Raw genomic sequence first — 13,212 nt, 5'->3', positions numbered from 1 at the left:
TTTAGAATCAATTTATTGATATTCACAAAATAACTTGCTGGGATTTCTATTGGGATTGCGTTGAATTTTTAAACCAAGTGGGGAAAAAATGACCTGGCTCATGAGTCTTCCTATTCATTAGCATGAAATATCTCTCCATTTATTTATTCTTTGATTTCTTTCATCAGACCTGCATAATTTTTAGTATGGTTTTTTAAAATGCCATCTTTACTCAGTTCTGAGGTTCTGGATAAAAGTCAGTGAATTCGTCTTCTTGATCAGCCAAATTAAGTCTATACCCCAGTCACCTCCATTATGGAATTCTCATACTCAGCCCATGATCCCCTTTTCCTAAGCACCTCAGGGCCAGGTACCAGACAACTAAAGACAGCCCCTGTGCACCAGTGCTTGCTGAACTTATTCAGAGTAGCCAATCCTAAACTCAGTTACCCTCTCTTGCCCATTCCTTCCCTTGGAAACCAGCTTGCTTGCCCACAGTTCTGCTTTCTCCCTCTGCCTCAGGACTGATCCTGGTGCTTCCCCTGAGTGGTCTTTTGTTAGAGGTAGTGAGGTTGGGGGGTGTCTGTGTTCTGCCAAGAAAATTGTGTGGGCATAAAACTACAACTCTTTCCAATTAGCATCTCTTGATCTATGCATGGCCTTACCGTACTTCACCCAAGGTAACAGAGTTATTAATGAAACATACCACCATTGCAAGATCTCCAACTGATGTACCTGTGCTTCTTTTTGTGGGCTCACTCTCTTGCTGCTGGAGTGAACTTTGCTGTTCATACAAAAAGCTGAAAGTTCTGGAGAAATAACACCCCCAGAGAATAGCCCTCAGTCAATGGCTAACTGGAATAAGGGTATAAATTCCCCAGTTCCCTTCTCCTCAGATCCATTAACTCCGAGGCATGCATTTTATGCCACCTCCCAGCCTTTCCCCAGCATCCATCTTCTTACATTGCTGGCTAGATAACCATCTCTGTTGCTTGCCTCCTCATTGCTGTGCCACTTTCCCATTCCCCAACCCCTGTTTTCCTTTACCTTATTGGTAAACTACTTGGAACTTACTTTAGTTTTCTGTGGTGGCCATGATAAATTGACACAACAAAAATGTATTCTCCTACAGTTCTAGAGGCCAGAAATCCTTTTGCCAGCTTTACAGGAGCATCCTTGCTTACCTCTTCCAGCTGCTAGTGCCTTCAGAGATAGCTTGGCTTGGGCCAGGATTACTTCAGTCTCTGCTTCCATCATCACATTGCCTTCTCCTCTCCTATAGTCAAAGATCCTTCTGTCCCCATTTTCTAAGGGAAATTGTCATTGAACTTAGGATCCCCTAATTAAGGATGATCTCGTTTCAAGAACCTTAGCTTAATTACATCTCAAAGGCTCTTTTTCCAAACAAGGTCACATTCACAGGTTCTGAGTGGATGTGTCTTTTGGAGGAGAATGCCATTCAACTCAGTGTAGATCTGAATCCTTGTGTAAGTGTATGCTTCTGGAGGGAACCCAAACTATGACTTTTGTGTCATGTAAAATGAATTTAGATTGTTTCAGTTAGTTAAGAGTTCACAATCTTGGGAGGCCGAGACGGGCGGATCACGAGATCAGGAGATCGAGACCATCCTGGCTAACACGGTGAAACCCCGTCTCTACTAAAAAAAATACAAAAAACTAGCTGGGCGAGGTGGCGGGCGCCTGTAGTCGCAGCTACTCAGGAGGCTGAGGCAGGAGAATGGCGTAAACCCGGGAGGCGGAGCTTGCAGTGAGCTGAGATCCGGCCACTGCACCCCAGCCTGGGCGACAAAGCGAGACTCCGTCTCAAAAAAAAAAAAAAAAAAAAAAAAAGAGTTCACAATCTAGTGACTAGGATCCAGACCCATCCTTTCTTCTGTGGATGTTCTCAGAAGACTGCTGTCTGTACAGAGAAATAGTTTGTATTTCTTAGTCTCAACTTGGCTTCTATCCAATTGAAATAAGTAATGAAGCAAAATTTCATTCTTATCTGTAAATTTTTACAGTCTTTGGAGCATTTCTATAGTAAGGGGAGAAGTGAACCTATCTCTTTTTTATTTTCCATGACATTCTTTCCCAACATATAGAAGCATGTCTGAATCCAGAATCCCCAACCTCTCCTTTTAGGCAGGTCACTTCTAAAGATTAATGCAAATGAAGGTCTTGCACAAATATCTCTAATCAGCGTCAGACAAATACCAATCAGGTTCTTTGTGCTCTGGCTCAGTAGGGTACTATTAAGATGATTGAAAACCAGACCTGTGCATCCCGCCAGCACTAGTCCTGCCCTGCCCAGTCACGTCATGGTGATCTTCTCCACTTTTCTTAGCTGCCAGCTCAGTGTGGTTGATCGCCTGGAGAAAAACAATGCTTATTGGAACTCAAACTATGGTGTGGTACAGATTTTGTTTTGAAACCCCAGTTTGAAAATATTCTATCTGTCATATCTACAGCAAAGACTGCTGATCATAATTAATATGCATTCAATTTTGTTTATGCTTAAAGAAGAGACATATTCAGAAAGCTTACCTGCAGTGTACATAAGAACATGTCATAATTTAAAAGCTATCTTGGCATGCTGCCGTATACGAAGCAGGATGCTACATCCCACAGACTGCCATGGTACCTAATTCCTAGCCTAAGAAACAGAAAGAGGGCTCATGGTCTGAAAAATGTACCTCCACCCCAAAATACATATGAACATATATAACATTATAATATATACTATATATATTATGTGACTAATGATAAATACATATAATATGTGCATATTATGTATTATAAACACACATATATACCTATTATGAACGTGTGTTTTATATATACACATAATGCAACATACTTTATAATATCAGAGCATGTATATAGTTGTATGTGTGTATTTATATATAACTTATTTGAACCTCAGTCTCCTCATCCATAAAATGAGGGTTACAATGTCTAACTCAAAGGTGAGTTTGAGGATTAAATTAGTTATATAAATAGTGCACTTAACATAAAGCCTAGCATACAAGAGGAACACAATTGTAGTAAGTTTCTTTTTCCTGACATTTATGCATTAAAACCAAATACATGGAAATGTAACCATGTAGAAAAATTTTAATATGTATTACTTTCAATGGTTACTAGAGAAAAGAATCAAGGATCATATTTATTCTCTAAGTGGAAGAGTCTAAATTTATTTCCAGTAAATCAAGGCATCAAAAATAATCGAGTTAATTTTCAGTCTTTCTCTGCTTTCACCATATCTCTTATTTAATACCATTTATAAATATTCAGAATTCTCTATTTCATTTTTATTCTGAAATTTTCATTCCAGATATTACCAGGTTCAGATCTGTATACATCATCTGTCTTTTTAAAAAGAGACTAATTAATGTACTTTATTAAACTGGACTATTTTTAGGTTTGCTTTTATTTTTAAAATCTATGTTGGTATACACAAAACATTTAGTAAACAGTATCATAAATAATTATTACATTTGCATAGTGAATTAAAGAAAACTTCAAATTATTTGATATTCCTCCCATCAAGAGTTAGGATCTATACCCTTCTTCTCGAATGTGAATAGTTTCTGTGACTGTTTAACAAAATAATAATTGCCAAAACAATGCTGTACTGGCTCAGGCTCAGGTCTTAAGAAATTAGCAATGTTCCCTTCTTTTCTCTAAGAATGCTGTCTTCAGGAACCCTGAAACACCGTGTAAGAAGTCTGATTACTCTAAGACCACCATGATGGAGAGAAGGGTCACTTGCAGCTGCTTCAGTTGCTGGTCACATTGAACCCATACCTCCAGCCACCCCTGCCAAGATGCCAAACATGTGAGTGACATCTTCTTTAGCCCTCTATGTAGTGCAACCACTAGCTGAATTCCACTAATGTGCCTCAGTTAATGCCACAGGGAGCAGAAGAATTGCCCTGCTGGGCACTGCCAGCATTCCTAACCCCTAGACTGTGTCATATAATCAAATAAGGACTGTTTTTTAAAAATTTTTTAATTTAAGTTCTAGGGTACATGTGCACAATGTACAGGTTTGTTACATATGTATACACGAACCATGTTGGTGTGCTGCACCCATTAACTCGTCATTTACATTAGGTATATCTCCTAATGCTATCCCTCCTTCCTCCCCACTCCCCACAATAGGGCCCGGTGTGTGATGTTCCTCTTCCTGTGTCCAAGTGATCTCATTGTTCAATTCCCACCTGTGAGTGAGAACATATGGTATTTGGTTTTCTATTCTTGCGATAGTTTGCTAAGAATGATGGTTTCCAGCTGCATCCATGATCCTACAAAGGACACGATCTCATCCTTTTTTATGGCTGCATAGTATTCCATGGTGTATATGTGCCACATTTTCTTAATCCAGTCTGTCACTGATGGACATTTGGGTTGATTCCAAGTCTTTGCTATTGTGAATAGTGCTGCAATGAACATACGTGTGCATGTGTCTTTATAGCAGCATGATTTATAATCCTTTGGGTATATACCCAGTAATGGGATGGCTGGGTCATATGGTACTTCTAGTTCTAGATCCTTGAGGAATCGCCACACTGTTTTCCACAATGGTTGAACTAGTTTGCAGTACTGTTTTAAGCTACTAAGTTTTGGGGGTGATTGGCTACATAACAATAGTCAGTCACAAGAATAGATTTACCAAAAGGGAGTACAATGTGTTTCTCTCACTCCAGGAATTATTAGTATGGATTCAGAGGATGTGTTGTGATTGCCAGTAAATTGAAATGGATCACTAGAATTAAAAATAACTATGATATTTTTAGCAACCAAGATAATTTTATAATTATGTGCTGGTCATCTTATTCAAACCTGGAAATATTTCATGATCAATGCTGGTTTAAAATGTGGTTCTTCTAAAAAAATATCCATTTTCAGGAAATTATTACAAATATCTGATTCAGACCTCTGAAATTCCCTTGTGAGGCTGTAAATATAAGTTAACATCAGTTTTACTTAAGTTGTAAAATATTCCTGAAATAACTATAATTATAACGGATTTAATACTGTTCTCTGGTAACACTACAGTTCAGAAGTTAGTGATAAATTAAGTTTTGTGGAACACCAGGTACTATTTGTAATGCTTTTAATAATTTTTATATTTAGAAAATAAATAGCAGTGGACAACAAGAGAGTGTAATAATTACCTAGGTCAACTGAATATTGAGACATGTTGGGAATACTTAAAATATAAGTAGTTAAGATGGATTGCAAGTGGGCTCCTTGCTTGAAATCTCCTTTTTCACTTCAATTTCCACCTCTGTCAGTTATTCTCCTCTTTCTTTATACTGCACATTTCCCCAGGATAATGAAGTGGGTATTGCATCTATTTTCAAGGCTTTAGCCATAAAATGTATATTCAAGACATAAAACACATTTGAAGAGACCCAGATTTATATTTCTACTCTTATTCTTTTCACTAAGTTCCAGACCTATATTTTCAATTTACATAAAAATATGTCCATTCAGATAACTCTCTAATACCACAAACATGTCCAACATTTTTTTAAAAAAGACTCATTAGATCCAACTGCATAATCATTCAAATCTATCAAGCTAGAAACTTTAGGGTGACTTTTATCTTCCTCTTCCATCATCCTACAGATAATTGAACTTCAAATCCTGTGATTTCTATCTCTGAAACATTGCTTCTAGTCGGCCTTATGTCCCTCTCTCCACACAATTTAGTCCTCATCATCTATTTTCTGCACTTGTGTGATAATCTCTCTTTTTTAAGGCAAATCACTTCAAGATTTGTTTTTTAAAACATGTCCAAGAGAAAACAAAATACAGCAAGAAAAAAGTTTCCTTTCAACATAATGCTAGAAAAAGCCATGTCCCATCTGAGAAAATGACATGCTTCCTCCATTCTCATTAAATTACTACAAAAATGTTTAATGTGAATTTTATTAAATTATAACTGACAGAAGTCTGCACAAATCACAAGTGTAGAGTTTAGTGAAAATTCAAAAAATGAACACACTTGCAACTTTTTATGTGTAACCACCAGACATAAAAAAGAACACTAGCATTCCCCAAAACCTCTTGCTTTTTCTCTTCCCAGAAGTAACCACTCATAGGAGTGGTTACTCATAGGAGTGGTTACTCATATTGTTATCAATTAGCTTTTTCAGTTTTTGAACTTTACATAAATGGAATAATGCTACGATTTACTTGTGTCTGTTTTCTTTTGCTCAACTATAAAGTTGATGTTTATGTTATGTATAGCAGTACTTTGTTCATTCTTGTTCATTCTTCTTGTTATATACGATTCCCATTGTGTGGATATACTACAGTTAATTTATCCAGTCTGCCATTGATAGACATTTGAATTTTTCAGTTTTAGGCTATTGTAAAGAGTGCATTGTGTACATATTTTACTCATCTTTGGGTTAAATATATACGCAGTTTTATTAGCTATGTCCCTAGGAAGGCAAATGTTGGGTTGTAGAAATGTTCGTATTTATAAATACTGCTAAATGCTTTTCCTAAGTGGTTATAGCGTTTTTTGGTTTCTTGTAACAGTATATAGGAGTGTCCCTTAATTCAAATCTTGGTAGCAGTTTGTGTTGTTAGTGTGTTCAATCTTAGCATTTAGTGAGCATATAGTTTTATTCATTGGATTTAAATTATACCCCGTGCTGACTAATGAGATTGGCTCTATTTTTATATGTTTATTGATGATTTGAATATCTCTTTTGATGAAATGCCCTTTCAAACATTTTGAAGATTTTTTAAAAGTTGGTTGGTTGCTTTGACTTAATTTTTTGGTAGAAGTTCTTTACATATTTCACACATGATTCCATTCTCGACATATGCATGGCAAGAATTTTTTACTCTGTGCCCTGCCTTATTACGCTTATGAGTGTTTTGATAAACATAGGCTTTTCATGTTCATGTGATCCAATTTTTCAAGGCTTTTCATTTTGGTTAGTTTTTCTTTAAAGAAAAATCTCTGCATAGATGCTATTTTCTAGAATGGTTATTAATTTACCTTTAACTGGCTGGGTGCTATGGCTCACTCCTGTAGTTCCAGCACTTTGGTAGTCCGAGGCAACCAGATCACTTGAGCCCAGGAGTTTAAGACCACCCTTGGTAAATGACAAAACCCCATCTCTGCAAAAAATACAAAAAATTAACTGGGTGTGATGGTGCATGCCGACAGTCACAGGTACGTAGGAGGCGGAAGTGGGAGAATTGCCTGAGCCCAGGAGGCTGAGGTTGCAGTGAGCCAAGATCGCACCACTGCCCTCCAGCCTGGGTGACAGAGCAAAATCCTGCCTCAAAAAGAAAATTACCTTTAACTTTTTGATCTGTGGACCATCTGGAATTAATTTTTGTGCACGGTGTGAGGTATGGATAAAATTTATGTTTTTTCTATATAGATATTCAATGAGCCTAATGCTGTTTATTGAAAAGGCTATCTTTTTTTCACTGTAGTATAGTGGTATCTCTTTATAAACTGATTATTGCATATTTGAGTGCATTTCTTTATTAATATTCTTTATTCTATTAATATTTATTCCATTGATCTATTTAGTTACCGTTATAATAATACCGTGCTGCCCAAATCATTATAGCTTTATAGTAAGTCACAAGATTTCAGAGTAAGACCTGTAACTTTGTTCTGTTTCTTCAAAATTATCTTGACTATTTTTTCTTTCTTTTTTTTTTTTTCCTGAGCTCATTGCAACCTCCGGCTCCTGGGATCAAACGATTCTCCTGCCTCAGTCTCACAAGTAGCTGGGATTACAGGTGCCTGCCATCACACCCAGCTAATTTTTTGTGTTTTTAGTAGAGATGGGGTTTCACCATGTTGGCCAGGCTGGTCATGAACTCCTGGCCTCAGGTGATCCACCTGTCTTGGCCTCACAAAGTGCTGGGATTACAGGCGTGAACCACCGTGCCCGGCCTACCTTGGCTATTTTTTGACCTTATAATTTGTATACAAATTTTAGGATAGGTTTACCAACTTTCACAAAACTAATTGAATATTAATCAAATATTAATTCTGATTGTTTTATATTTATGCTTCAATTAAAAATGTTTATGTTTAAAATATGGAGTCTTTCCATCTATGAGTGTGGTGCATTCCTTCATTTATTTAGGTGCCTATTTTCTCTCATAATGGTCCTCATTTTGTCATACACAAAAAGCATACATACCATTCTGTGTAGCATAGTCTCAAGGATCTCTTCTGCCCACCTTATTTCCTGCCGTTCCCCATCACTAGTGCATCTTTCTAAACTTTTGAACTTTGTAACATATCTAGAATACAAAAGGCTATTTCTTACTTCCTTGCCTTTTCATGACATTTTTTTCCTATTTCTCAAAATTTTTCTTCTCTTCTGTGTCTTGCAATTTCCTAGCAATAGTTGAAAACAAAGCTCAGCTCCAATTGTCTCTGTTAAATCTTCCCTTGCAGAGTAAATTATATTGTCATACATGCACTGATAACACTTTTTCATATCACTGTATTTAATTAATTTATATCACTGTTTCTTCCACTAAAATGAACTCCTCAAGGGGCAAGAACTGCATTTCATTTGCCTTTGTGCCACCAGTACCTTGCACAATTCTTAGCTGAGCAAGAATTCAACTAGGCCAGGCATAGTGGCTCATGCCTGTAATCCCAACACTTTGGGAGGCCAAGGTAGGAGGATTGCTTGAGCCTAGGAGTTCAACACCAGCCTGGGCAACACGGCAAGACCCTCTCTCCACGAAAAAAAAAAAAATTAAGAAAAAAATATTAGCTGGGTGTGATGGCATACGCCTGTGGTCCCAACTACTTGGGAGTCTGAGGCAGGAGGATTGCTTGAGCCCAGGGGGTCAAGGCTGCAGTGAGCTGTGTTCATGCCACTGCACTCTAGCCTGGGTAACAGAGCAAGACTATCTCAAAAAAAAAAAAAAAAAGTTTACTATTTGCCAAATGAATGAATGTGTCCTCATTAGCTAGTCTGAACCAATTCATGTACCCAGGCACACTAAATTAGACATAACTTTATATGGCTTTCAGGTTTCAGAGTGTCTCAGGGTTACCTGGTATTTAAAATAAACTAAGAGAAAATATAACAAATACACCTTAAAATCCACATCTCAAGAAAAATCTAAGAAACTTCCTATTTCTGTGTTCCCAAGTCTCTTGTAGTTTAGTGACTCTTATTTTGTATTCCACACAACAACTACAGCAGGATCATATGCGGTGAAATATCAGATCCCCGGCCCCAAACCTGAACTCAGAACTTCCGAATCAGAAAAAAGGGGCTTGAAAGCATGCATTTCTTATAAGTGTCTGAGATAATATTCATCGACATTGACTTTGAGATTCATGAGCCTAGAAATGGCCTTTTGAGTCATTCTTTTAAATGAAAGCCCTAGATCTGCAAGCAGAACTGTCTTTTCAGGATTATGGCTTTAGAATCTCTCCCTGACTTTCATTCCCTCTGTGAGAAGGCAGAGTAGTCTGAAATTAGGCTTCCAGAATTAGAGTAGTCTGAAGGCTTTAGCAGCAGGCTGTTTCAGTTAAAAACAGAGAATATGTAAGAATCTAATATATCAGAGATAAGGATAAAGGGAAGCCTAAAGAGAACTGTGTCCTGTTATTATTATGGAAATCCTCCATATTGGATGCCAATCCAGGTTAAAGTTGATTGACTCCTTAGTTTCTGTCCATCCTAGTTTAACCATTGTGTTTCCACCTGTGGTGACATGGACATGGTCCGGAAACTAACACTTCCAATTCTATTTCAATTGTAAGAACACTTAAAGATCAGTCCCTGAGGGTCAGGATTGACCATTCGTGGTAGTCCATATAAAAGGCAAAAGAAGCAGTAAGTGGATTATTTCTTCCCCATCCAGGGCACCATAGCCATCTGGATTGTGGATATACAGGTGTGTGTGTGTGTGTGTGTGTGTGTGTGTGTGTGTGTGTGTGTGTGTGTAGTTTCTAGAATGAAAATATTAATTTCTTGTCCCCCTTTTCCCTTCAACAATGTAAGCCATTTTATTACACCCAGGCGCTTTGTAATGAAAAAGGTCCCTTGTCTTTTGATGAGGTCCATTGAGTAATGACAGAAGGTTGGTTTGTAACACTAAAATGCCAATCTGCGGGGAAATGGAGGGAACTCAGTTGATTTACAGGTGAGCAAAATCAGAACTAAGTAAAAACCCTTTAAACTCCTAGGCAGAATACAAACTATAAAAGTATTTCAGCATCACTTAATTATGATGAGGATTTTTTTATTTCTTCATTATGTCTTTCCACACTCCCTTTAGCTTCCTGAAGTTTGCATGCTCAGAGATAGGTGAATAACAGCATGGAGAGAGAAAACTGTGCTGTATTTGGAATCAAAATGTTCAATTATTGGGAGAATGTAGTCCCTGGGACATACGCTAAGGCAGTAAGGGCTGGTCCATTTCCAGATGGAGCTCTTGCAACAAAATCACAGAAGGATTGTGAATTTGATTTCTCATCTAACAAAGCTTCATTTCAAATACAGCTGCCTGAGGATCCTGCTCTGAAACAGATTTACAAGAGAGCCAACAAAGATCGTGTAAAAATGGTTCTAAGTAAAGATCATGTAATAAATGCATAACAATCTCTAGTATCTATAGACTACCATAATTATCACTAAGTAAAATGACTCAATAATTCCAGACCAATGTTTTCATTGCTATTTGAGGAAAGATACTGATCACAAACTTGACAGTTCTTCTTTGAGGACAGGTCATATCAAGGTGTCAATAGTAAGATGAAGCTTTCTTGAAACTTCTCTAATGTTGGAGCATGATGAGCTTTAGAAAAATGTTGATGAGTAACATAGACCTACACTTCTCTACGATATTCAAAAGATCTTCTGAAATTAGCAGATATTAATGAGTCATGAGCATGAAGGGTAGAGTCTAACCCAACACCAGCTGCACAGTTAAATATGCCTAAAATGTAACATATATCGGTGGTATCAAAATTTCCAGCAAAGGAATAGAGACCCCAATGCTCTTGAAATCATGAATTGCCCACAGTCAATTCCAGGATGAAATTTACTCACATGGAATGATATTAATATTTGCTCAGAGTAGACTATTAGTTCTCAAAATATTGTGAAAGCCAATATGTCAGAAACACTGGAGGCAATTCTCTGATCACTGACACAATGTTCATCTTAGTAAAGGTATGATAGAACCTGAAATTAATTTTGTTAATTCTATATGTGAAACAAAGATGTGTCTAATATGAGTCCCAGCTGCAGTGAGTTGAGATATAAGGTGGCATAATGAATCATTTGATGTCTAATATACATCATAATCATTACACCACTGGCACAGCACATGCAGTGTCTCTCAACCCAGGTAGCACATGCCAGGGAGCTTTAAAAATATTGATGCCTTTGGTTCTCTCCTCTTATTATTTAATAAATCTGGGGTATGCCCTGGGCATCAGTATTTTTAAAAGCTCCCCCAGGTGATTGTAATGTACTACCAAGGCCATGTGCCACTAATCACTGGTGTAGGGCATTATTTCTCAACTTTGTACTTGTTAAAATTACCCGAGAAACTTTTTAACTACCCCAATGTAGTCTGGGCCCCATCCCAGACCAATTGAATCAGAATGAGAAACTTCTAGATATAGGATTAAAAAGAAAATAAAAGTCAGCATAGGTCATTGTATTTTGCAACCGGGGTTGGGAATTACAGACAAAGGGTTAGCTTTCTCACAAAGCAAGCTAAATGCATTTTAGTAGCTTTATAATTTAAAGAAGTCTTGCCTGTAAAACATTATTTTGATTGTCAGAAGTCTATCATGTTTATGTATACATATTCATTCACACACACACACACACATGCTTATGATGGGATTGCATTGAACTTGAATATTTGTATCAGAATTTCAACATCAGAAAAAATACTGGCAGAAAAAGCACTGGAGTTTCTTATTTTCTTTTTAATTTGTAAAACTGGGACAGATGATTCTCATCTCAGGTTCTGTGAGTAGAAAATCTTTCCTCCAGGAGATACTGTCATTCAGCTGTTCAAATCCTAATGTGCTTGAAAATTGCTGATGTGCTAGATACTTTTTTCTTTCCAAAGGAGTTGGTTATGAAACATCTAAAAATGAAGCATGAAACAAAAGAGAGAGTTAACTTATAATTGCTCTGTTGAAACATTTCGTGCAGATCTTGGCAGATTGGTGAATCCATTTGCAAATCTCAAAGTTTGGAAATCAGCAGTTCTTAGGTGTACAGAGTCATTATATTCAAGGATTGTGTCACTGTATTTGCAAATGCTAAGTGGGTTTTGAACAAACGAAAGATTGAGTAAAAGATCATTAATTAATATTAAATGTACCAAACATATCACTAGGTGCTTTTAAAATCTTTTAATCATATAATACTGATAAAATTTCTGTGATTCAGAATTTTATTATACATGTTTTTAAAATTAAGAAAATGCAAGCTCATAGGAGTTAAGGAATTTTCTCAATATCACACCACTACAAAGTATCAGAGATTGGTTTGATCTCAGATCATCTGCTCCATTGAAGGGCCAGTTTTCATTAATATGTCCAATAAGGTTTCTTTTTCTCCTTATTTCCTCTATCTCTACATAACTAACATATGTGAATGGCCTTCTACACCATTGTTCAATTGATAATAAATGCACAATATGGTCTCCATTAACCAGAACTCAAGGGATTTGTGACCTTCTGCTGGTGTCAATCCCTTTGCTGTTGTAGTTTCTGTTAGATCATCCTAAAATGTATAATTTAGAAATTTTGCCTTAGTAGGTACAGGACAGGAAATAAAATTTCTACTTTGATGATTTATTGCTTTTCAGAGCCCATGGGGAAAATCAGGTACCATTGTAAAACATAAAAAAATATACACTTTTTCAGGTCATTTATGAGTTCCTCCTAAAAGCAATGCTCAGAAAAATATTAAGTTAATCAAAACATCATATAATAGTTTATTGAGAGCAGAGGCCAAATGTTTAATTTTATGTATCTTCAGTACATAGCAACATAACTTCTATCCAGCAGGCAATTGGCAGATTGTTGTGGCAAGGATAGCAATAGAGATTTGAAACTTTCTGATATTACCTACCTATACCACCTGTTTCTCTAATTCTATTTTTTATTTTAATCTCAGATATGCATAGGCACGGACACACAACATTATGGAGGGAAAAGAAAACCTCTGG

General features: G+C 36.8%; 2 long non-coding RNA genes across 4 annotated transcripts in view; one reads left to right on the top strand and one right to left on the bottom strand.

Moving 5' to 3' along the window:
• The window catches only part of LOC105482507 (uncharacterized), a 166,039-nt gene that overhangs the window by 27,541 nt on the left and 125,286 nt on the right, over nt 1–13,212 (top strand). Inside the window, exon 3 of the long non-coding RNA XR_987675.3 lies at nt 3,671–3,820. This is a non-coding gene — a long non-coding RNA (uncharacterized lncRNA). The remainder of the gene's footprint in view (nt 1–3,670; nt 3,821–13,212) is intronic.
• Nucleotides 11,673–13,212, bottom strand: part of LOC105482505 (uncharacterized) — a 170,746-nt gene continuing 169,206 nt past the window's right edge. For all 3 annotated transcript variants that reach the window (XR_011624003.1, XR_987671.3, XR_011624004.1), the window contains one exon: nt 11,673–12,120. This is a non-coding gene — a long non-coding RNA (uncharacterized lncRNA). The remainder of the gene's footprint in view (nt 12,121–13,212) is intronic.

Source organism: Macaca nemestrina, chromosome 5 (assembly GCF_043159975.1).
Source record: "Macaca nemestrina isolate mMacNem1 chromosome 5, mMacNem.hap1, whole genome shotgun sequence".
NCBI lineage: Eukaryota > Metazoa > Chordata > Mammalia > Primates > Cercopithecidae > Macaca > Macaca nemestrina.
The sequence above is the reverse complement of the archived record's forward strand: the minus strand, read 5'-3'. Positions and strand labels throughout refer to the sequence as shown.